Raw genomic sequence first — 10387 nt, forward strand, 5'->3', positions numbered from 1 at the left:
TGATGTGATGTGATATATTGGATGTATGAGATGATCATATTGTAATAGAAATATCGACTTGCACGTCGATGGTACGGCAACCGGCAGGAGCCATAGGGTTGTCTTTATACTAACATATGTGCTTGCAGATGCGTTTACTATTTTGCTAGGCTGTAGCTTTAGTAGTGATAGCATAAGTAGCACGACAATCACGATGGCAACACGTTGATGGATGATCATGGTGTGGCGCCGGTGACAAGAAGATCGTGCCGGTGCTTTGGCGATGGAGATCAAGAAGCACGTGATGATGGCCATATCATGTCACTTATGAATTGCATGTGATGTTAATCCTTTTATGCACCTTATTTTGCTTAGTACGACGGTAGCATTATGAGGTGATCTCTCACTAAAATTTCAAGACGAAATTGTGTTCTCCCCGACTGTGCACCGTTGCGACAGTTCTTCGTTTCGAGACACCACGTGATGATCGGGTGTGATAGACTCAACGTTCACATACAACGGGTGCAAAACAGTTGCACACGCAGAACACTCGGGTTAAGCTTGACGAGCCTAGCATGTGCAGACATGGCCTCGGAACACATGAGACCGAAAGGTCGAGCATGAATCGTATAGTTGATATGATTAGCATAGGGATGCTTACCACTGAAACTATTCTCGACTCACGTGATGATCGGACTTGAGATAGTGGATTTGGATCATGTACCACTCAAATGACTAGAGAGATGTACTTTTTGAGTGGGAGTTCTTAAGTAATATGATTAATTGAACTAATTGTCATGAACATAGTCTAATGGTCTTTGCGAATTACGATGTAGCTTGCGCTATAGCTCTACTGTTTTTATATGATCCTAGAGAAAATTTAGTTGAAAATTGATAGTAGCAAAACTTTGCAGACTGAGTCTGTAAAACCGAGGATTGTCCTCGTTGCTGCGCAGAAGGATTATGTCCTTAATGCACCACTCGGTGTGCTGCACCTCGAGCGTCGTCTGTGGATGCTATGAACATCCGACATACACGTTTATGATGACTACACGATAGTTCAGTGCAAAATACTTAATGGCTTAGATGCAAGGCGCCGAAAACGTTGTAAAACGTCACGGAACATAAGCGATGTTCTAAAGAGATGAAATTGTGATTTCATGCTTGTGCCCTTGTTAAGAGGTACAAGACCTCCGACAAGATTCTTTGTCCACAAAGTAAAGGAGAAAGGCTCAATCGTTGAGCGTGTGCTCAGATTGTCTGAGTACGACAATCGCTTGAATCAAGTGGGAGTTAATCTTCCAGATGAGATAGTGATGGTTCTCCAAAAGTCACTGCCACCAAGCTTTGAGAGCTTCGTGATGAACTATAACATATCAAGGATAGATACAATGATCTTTGAGAGATTCGCGACGTTTTGACACTGCGAAAGTAGAAATCAAGAAGGAGCATCAATAGTTGATGGTTTGAAAAACCACTAAGTTTCAAGAAAGGCGAGGGCTAGAAGGGATACTTCGTGAAACGGCAAAACAGTTGCTGCACTAATGAAGAGACCCAAGATTAAACCCAAACCCGAGACTAAGTGCTTCTGTAATAAGGGGAACATTCACTGAGGCGGAGCAACTCTAGATACTTGGTAGATAAGAAGGCTGGCAAAAGTCGAGAGAAGTATATTTGATATACATAATGTTGATGTGTACTTTACTAGTACTCCTAGTAGCATGAGGGTATTGGATACCGGTTCGGTTGCTAAGTAATTAGTAACGCGAAATGAAAGCTACGACATAAACGGAGACTAGCTAAAGGCGAGGTGACGATACGTGTTGGAAGTGTTTCCAAGGTTGATATGATCAAACGTCACACGCTCCCTCTACCATCGGGATTGGTGTTGAACCTAAATAATTGTTATTTGGTGCTTGCGTTAGGCATGAACATGATTGGATCGTGTTTATTGCAAATACGATTATTCATTCAAAGAGAATAATGGTTACTCTATTTGCTTGAATAATCACCTTCAATGGTTTATTGAAACTCGATTGTAGTGTTACACATTGGTGCCAAAAGATACGAGTTAAATGATGATAGTACCACTTACTTGTGGCACTGCCGCTTGAGTCATGTTAGTATAAATTGCATGAAGAGGCTCCATGCTGATGGATCTTTACTCACCTGATTTCGAATCACTAGTGACATGCAAATCATACCACATGAGCAAGGCCTTGTTTTCGTTGAGATGAAACAAGATAGTAACTTGTTGGAAAGTGATACATTTTGATGTATGCAGTCCAGTGAGTGCTGAGGCACGCAGTGGATATCATTATGTTCTTACTTCACTGACGACTTGAGTAGATACAGAAGTATTTACTTAATGAATCACAAGTCTGAAATATTGAAAAGTTCAATTCTGTTTCAGAGTGAAGTTCGTCGTAACAAGAAGATGAACTGTCTACGATGTGATCATAGAAATGAATATCTGAGTTACGATTTTTTGGTACACAGTTAAGACAATGTGGAAATTGTTTCACACTTCATGCCACCTGGAACATCATAGTGTGATGATGTGTCTGAACATCATAGCCACGCACTATTTAGTATGGTGCATACTGTGATGTCTCTTATCGAATTACCACTATCGTTTATGGGTTATGCATTAGAGACAACCGCACTCACTTTAAATAGGGCACCGCGTATTTCCGTTGAGATGACACAGTATAGACTGAGGTTTAGAGAAATCTAAACTGTCGTTTCTTGAAAGTTTGGGGTTTCGACACTTATGTGAAAAAGTTTCACTCTGATAAGCTCGAACCCAAAGCGGATAAATGCATCTTCATAGGATATCCAAAACAGTTGGGTACATCTCCTATCTCAGATCCGAAAGCAAAGTGTTTGTTTCTAGAAACGGATCCTTTCTCGAGGAAAGGTTTCTCTCGAAAGAATTGAGTGGGAGGGTAGTAGAACTTGATGAGGTTATTGAACCATCACTTCAACCAGTGTGTAGCAGGGCGTGGGAAGTTGTTCCTGTGGCGCCTACACCAATTGAAGTGGAAGCTGATGATGGTGATCATTGAGCTTCGAATCAAGTTACTACAAACCTCGTAGGTCGACAAGGTCGCATACTGCTGCAGAGTAGTACGGTAACCCTGTCTTGGAGGTCATGTTGTTGAGCAACAGTGAACCTACGAGTTATGGAGAAAGCGATGGTGGGCCCAGATTCCGACAAATGGCTGGAAGCCATGAAATCCGAAAGAGGATCCATGGATGAAAACAAAGTGTAGACTTTGGAAGAATTACTTGATGGTCATAGGACTATTGAGTAAAGATGGATCTTTAAAAGAAGACAGACGATGATGGTGATAAGTCACTATTAAGAAAAGCTCGACTTGTCGCAAAGATGTTTTCGACAAGATCAAACAGTTGACTATGATGAGTCTTTCTCACTCGTAGCGATGCTAAAGGTCTGTTAGAATTATGTTAGTAGTTGCTGCATTATTTATGAAATATTGCACGTAGGATGTCAAAACATTGTTTCCTCGACGGTTTCCTTGAGCAAACATTGTATGTGATACAACCAGAAGGTTTTGTCGATCCTAAAGATACTAGCAAGTATGCAAGCTCCAGCGATCCTTCAATGGACGGGTGCAAGCATCTCGGAGTTGGAATAAGCACTTTGATGAGATGATCAAAGATTTTGGGTGTGTACAAGGTTTATGAGAAACTTGTATTTCCAAAGAAGTGAGTGGGAGCACTATAGAATTTCTGATAGGTATATGTGGTTGACATATTGTAGATCAGAAGTAATGTAGAATTTCTGTAAAGCATACAAGGTTGTTTGAAAGAAGTTTTCAAAGGAGTACCTGGATTACGCTACTTGAACGTTGAGCATCAAAGATCTATGGAGATAGATCGAAAGCGCTTAATAGAAGTTTCAACAAGATGCATGCCTTGACAAGTTTTTGAAAGAGTTCAAAATAGACCGGCAAAGAAGGAGTTCTTGGTTGCGTTGTGAGGTGTGAATTTGAGTAAGACTCAAAACCCGACCACGGCAGAATAAAGAGAATAGACGAAGGTCGTCTTCTATGCCTTAGCCGTAGAATCTAAAGTATGCCATGTTGTGTACCGCACCTGATGTGTGCCTTGACTCAAAGTATGTTGAGAGGTACAGAGAGTGATCCATGATTGAATCACTAGCAGCGGTCAAAATTTATCCTTAGTAACTAATGGACTAAGGAATTTTTCTCGATTATGGAGGTGGTTAAAGAGTTCGTCGTAAAGGGTTACGTTGATGCAAGCTTTGACACTAATCCGAATAACTATGAGTAGTGAAACGGATTCGTATAGTAGAGTAGATATTTGGAGCATTTCCGAATAGCACGTAGTAGCAGCATCTATAAGATGACATAAAGATTTGTAAAGAACGCACGGATCTGAAAGTTTCAGAACCGTTGACTAAAACCTCTCTCACAAGCAAGACATGATCAGACCCCATAACTATATGGGTGTTGGATTCGTTGGAATCACATGGTGATGTGAACTAGATTATTGACTCTAGTGCAAGTGGGAGACTGTTGGAAATATGCCCTAGAGGCAATAATAAATTAGTTATTATTATATTTCTTAGTTCATGATAATCGTTTATTATCCATGCTATAATTGTATTGATTGGAAACACAATACTTGTGTGGATACATAGACAAAACACTGTCCCTAGTAAGCCTCTAGTTGACTAGCTCGTTAATCAAAGATGGTCAATGTTTCCTGGCCATAGGCAAGTGTTGTCACTTGATAACGGGATCACATCATTAGGAGAATCATGTGATGGACTAGACCCAAACTAATAGACGTAGCATGTTGATCGTGTCATTTTGTTGCTACTGTTTTCTGCGTGTCAAGTATTTATTCCTATGACCATGAGATCATATAACTCACTGACACCGGAGGAATGCTTTGTGTGTATCAAACGTCGCAACGTAACTGGGTGACTATAAAGATGCTCTACAGGTATCTCCGAAGGTGTTAGTTGAGTTAGTATGGATCAAGACTGGGATTTGTCACTCCGTGTGAACGGAGAGGTATCTCGGGGCCCACTCGGTAATACAACATCACACACAAGCCTTGCAAGCAATGTAACTTAGTGTAAGTTGCGGGATCTTGTATTACGGAACGAGTAAAGAGACTTGCCAGTAAACGAGATTGAAATAGGTATACGGATACTGACGATCGTATCTCGGGCAAGTAACATACCGAAGGACAAAGGGAATGACATACGGGATTATATGAATCCTTGGCACTGAGGTTCAAACGATAAGATCTTCGTAGAATATGTAGGATCCAATATGGGCATCCAGGTCCCGCTATTGGATATTGACCGAGGAGTCTCTCGGGTCATGTCTACATAGTTCTCGAACCCGCAGGGTCTGCACACTTAAGGTTCGACGTTGTTTTATGCGTATTTGAGTTATATGGTTGGTTACCGAATGTTGTTCGGAGTCCCGGATGAGATCACGGACGTCACGAGGGTTTCCGGAATGGTCCGGAAACGAAGATTGATATATAGGATGACCTCATTTGGTTACCGGAAGGTTTTCGTGCATTACCGGAAAGGTTTCGGGCTCATCGGTAGTGTACCGGGAGTGCCGGGAGGGGTGCCGGGGACCATCGGGAGGGGTGTCACGCCCCAAGGGGTCTCATGGGCTATGGGAAGAGATAAACCAGCCCCTAGTGGGCTGGAATAAGTTCCCACTAAGGCCCATAAGGTTTGAGAAGGAAAAAACACAACGTGGAAAGAGTTTCCAAGTGGGAAGGTGGAATCCTACTCCAAGTAGGATTGGAGTAGGACTCCTCCACCTCCAATTTCGGCCAAACCTTTAGGTTTTGGGGCTGCCTCCTCCCCTCCCTCCCACCTATATATACGGAGGTTTTAGGGCTGATTTGAGACGACTTTCTCACGGCTGCCCGACCACATACCTCCATAGTTTTTCCTCTAGATCGCGTTTCTGCGGAGCTCGGGCGGAGCCCTGCTGAGACAAGATCATCACCAACCTCCGGAGCGCCGTCACGCTGCCGGAGAACTCTTCTACCTCTCCGTCTCTCTTGCTGGATCAAGAAGGCCGAGATCATCGTCGAGTTGTACGTGTGCTGAACGCGGAGGTGCCGTCCGTTCGGTACTAGATCGTGGGACTGATCGCGGGATTGTTCGCGGGGCGGATCGAGGGACGTGAGGACGTTCCACTACATCAACCGCGTTCACTAACGCTTCTGCTGTACGATCTACAAGGGTACGTAGATCACTCATCCCCTCTCGTAGATGGACATCACCATGATAGGTCTTCGTGCGCGTAGGAAAATTTTTGTTTCCCATGCGACGTTCCCCAACAATTATAGCATGGATAATAAACTATTATCTTGATACAGGAATTATAATAATAACTATACATTTATTATTGCCTCTAGGGCATAATTCCAACACTAGCTATATGCAATTTTCATGACTATGACATATCATATTGCTATCCAATGGAACCTAGAGAGATCACTAGCTATATGCAATTTTCATAACCTTGGATCAAAGAACACCGCATAAAATTGTATCACTACAACTATGATTTCAATGGAACATATTGAACCAATCAGATTTTTCAGATTGTGGAACACTATTCCAATCAGATTGTGTTCCCTTCAACTAATCAAAATTGTTTCACTACAACTATTTGAAGCGAACCATCTATGATTCCAATGGAACATATTAAACACTAGTTGATTCTAATACGATTTTTCAGATTATGGAACACTATTCCAATCAGATTGTGTTCCCCTTCAACTAATCAAAATTGTTTCACTACAACTATTTGAAGGGAACCAACTATGATTGGAACAAATAAACTTACAATGTCATTACCTTGGATCAAAGAAAGCCTCAAAACTTACCTCGCCCATTGGAAGATCAAGACATGGTGTTTGAAACATAGTTGGATGACGGCAACACCGCGTTGATCGGCCGTGTACTCCAGATCAAGCCCCAAGAACTTCTCATGATCCACTGCGGCGTCAAGCCATCGTTCCTTCAACTGTCTAAGAAAATGCGGCACCTCCCTGCTCTCGTTCGTGTACACGATATCGAGCTTGGTCTTGCCATGTGCGAGCACCTCTCCAAAGCGAGTTGGCATGGTGGAAGAAGAGAAGGGAAGAAGAGAAGGGAAGAAGAGAGGGGAAGAACAGAGAAGGGAAGAAGAGAGAGAGGAAGAAGAACAGAGAAAGGGCGGCGCAACAAAGACTCTGCTTCGGTTGTGGTTTTGTGAAGCGGGATGCAAACCGTTTGGGCCTTTAGTCCCGGGTTGAGCCACCAACCAGGACTAAAGAGGGATACCAACGGTTGCCACCACTATGGCAGGCCACGTGTTAGGCCTTTAGTCCCAGTTTGGGACACGAACCGGGACTAAAGAGGGATACCAACGGTTGCCACCACTCCACGTGTCAGACCTTTAGTCCCGGTTTGGGACACGAGCCGGGACTAAAGGTGGCGCACATGCGGGCTGCCCACCGCGTAGCCCTTTAGTCCCGGTTTGGGACACGAACCGGGACTAAAGGCTCCTTACGGGCCGGGACTAAAGCCTCGAGGGAGGCATTGAAAATTGGGGCAACGTGGCCGGCCCTTTAGTCCCGGCCCAGAGGCAGGCCGGGACTAAAGGGTCCCGGCCAAAGGCCCGTTTTCCACTAGTGAATCTAAGACCTTTTAGAGATTTCACTAAAGGACTACATACGGAACAAAATGAGTGAATCTACATTTTAAAATACGTCTATGTGCATCCGTATGTAGTTCATAGTGCAATCTCTAAAAGGTTTTATATTTTGGAACGGAGGGAGTAGTGAACAGTGCATGTGGTAGAAATACTTGATTTTTTGTATAGCTCGCATGAAATGCATTTCATCATGACCCTTTACAATACATCCATATGCATATGTGTATGTTTTTTTCAGAATTGCTTGGAATTTAAATTTTTGATTGCTGAATCTTTAAAATTTTGTACCCCATGGCCAAAAGAGATTTGCGATGAACAAATAGGCTAGCTAGCTAGCACCAAACAAGACAACCGCAGTTCTACACAACATATCCATCGATTTAGCATGCCTACGTGCCTAATCAAGATGAATGTCATGTTTTCTGTACGTTTTTCCTCACCATTAGGCCCTCTTTGGATTGAAGGAATTTCGTAGGATTTAAATCCATATGAACTTTTCCTATATATGAAAGCCTTTGGATCATAGGAATGGGTGCACTAAATTACTAAGGAATCCATTCGGATACCCTCCATTCCATAGGAATTTAAACATGAGCTCAAATCTCATTTTCATCTTTTTTTTTTATTTTTGAGAAATCCAATATAATATAGTCGCAATCGATCTCTTTATTTGTTGTGTTCATTTCATGTGAACCATCCGAAAAACACATGTTAAAATTCCTGTGTTTTGAGACCTTGTACGAATTTATAGGGCATGGCATCTCAATCATATGTTTGTGGTATTCCTGCGTTTCTAAATTCCTGCAATTGATCCAAACAAGCCTAGTAGTTTCATCACCCCGCTGCTGTTGCAAAATAAACTGAAACCAAAATTAACTAAGCATGCGGCAGCTAGGAAAACTAGCGTTCGATTTTGTGCTGAAGAAGAAGAAGAAAATATGAAGGAAGAAAGCTAAATAGCACCAAACTACATATCCAAGCATTTCAGACATAAAAAAGAAAATCGGTGCATGCATGCAATGCATGTGTGGGTTCTTGTCACATAAAATTTTATCCAACTGAAGATGACGATCAAACACAACAGTTGAACAGATCAAATCATATCAGGTTACGATCGATCTGATTAAGTTCTCTCTCACATAGCAGCAATTAATTATTATCTACCTCACCAAGACTTGAGTTCAATCTGTAGATATGGGGGGATCAATCGAATCGATCGATATGCATGGAGCATGGTGCAGGAGAAAGGCCAAGCATTGGGAAGGCGATGGATGGATCAATGTCTGCCGGCGTCGGCGTCGGCGTCATCTCCGGCTGCTTCTGCGCCTCCTGCTGGAAATCGACTCAAGCATGAGCAACACAAAATAGTATGGTTCAAACACCGATCGATCTTTGGTTCGGCATGTGAGCAAGGCAAAACAAACAAAAATGGACACAAAATATAATGATTCAAGCACCAATTGGTCTTGGTCGAGGGGATAAGCGAATTGATTAATTAATTAACCTGCTCCGGCTCCGGCTCCGGCGTCGATGGGCGGTGGCGGCAGGACGTAGCCGAAGAAGTGCATGACGCGGGCGGTCGGGGGTTCGTCCTCGAGCTCGTCCTCAAGCACGCGCAGGATGTCGACGAGGGCGTCCAAGTTGGCAACGCCGCTACGGGCGTGGCGAGCCGCGGCGGCGCACGCCCCGGCGGCTCCCTGGGAGTGGGCGGGAGCCGGCACGGCGAGGAAGGCGTCCACGTCCGAGCACGCGGCCTCCAGCTCCGACCGCGCACGGGACAGCCTGCGGACGGCGTTATCGACGGCGGACTGGACGTCGGCGAGCCAGACCGGATACCAGAGGTGGCGGGTCTTGTGCCGCGGGTCCCGCAGCGCGAAGGCGCGCATGACGGCGGCGGTCGGCTGCGAGGCCAGCAGCAGGTCGATGCCATTCTTGAGGTTGACGAGGAGGCCGCGGTTGGGGCGCGGGCGGGCGGGCGCCGCGTCCGGGACGGGCAAGAGATCCTGGGTGCGGAGGGCGGCGACGCGGTCGCGGGCGGTGTCGAGGACGTAGCGACGGAGGAGGCAGCGGACCGGCGGCGCGTCGGTGGCGTTGGCGGCCAGGCGGTCCGCGGCGCCCTCCAGCTCGTCCGCCGCGTGGTCGAGCGTGCGGCGGGCCGCGTCGGCGTCGGCGATCATCCAGGCGAGGATGGAGAAGAGCTGGTGCCAGGTGTGCGTCGCCTCCATCTCCATGGATGGACTCGCCGCCGGCCACCGCTAGCCAGCAGTAACAGGTTGTCGGAAGGAAATTAAAGGAGGGAGTTTTGGTTTGAACGGAGGTACCTTCTGTAGCTTAGGTTAAAAAATACGAAAATTAAATGACTTCTTTCCATTTTGGTTTAATTACTAGCTTAGGGCATTTATTTTCTTCAGTAATGAAACAACGTACGTATCTGCTACGATTTGCTGGCAAATAACTTCTTTCCATTCTGGTTCATCTTTTCTTTTATCAAAAATATAAAGTCTCAGATCTTCGTTATAAAGTTTTGTCAGAAGTATGAAGTATTTCGGATATAATAAAATTTACATCCAGATCCGGTATCTCCGTTCTGGAGCCGGACTAACCTTGTCGGTGGCATCCGGGAAGTCACACACCCCTATGAACCTGTGCCTCGAAACCGTAGTTGTCAACTC

Source organism: Hordeum vulgare, chromosome 6H (genome assembly GCF_904849725.1).
Source record: "Hordeum vulgare subsp. vulgare chromosome 6H, MorexV3_pseudomolecules_assembly, whole genome shotgun sequence".
NCBI classification, from domain to species: Eukaryota; Viridiplantae; Streptophyta; class Magnoliopsida; order Poales; family Poaceae; genus Hordeum; species Hordeum vulgare.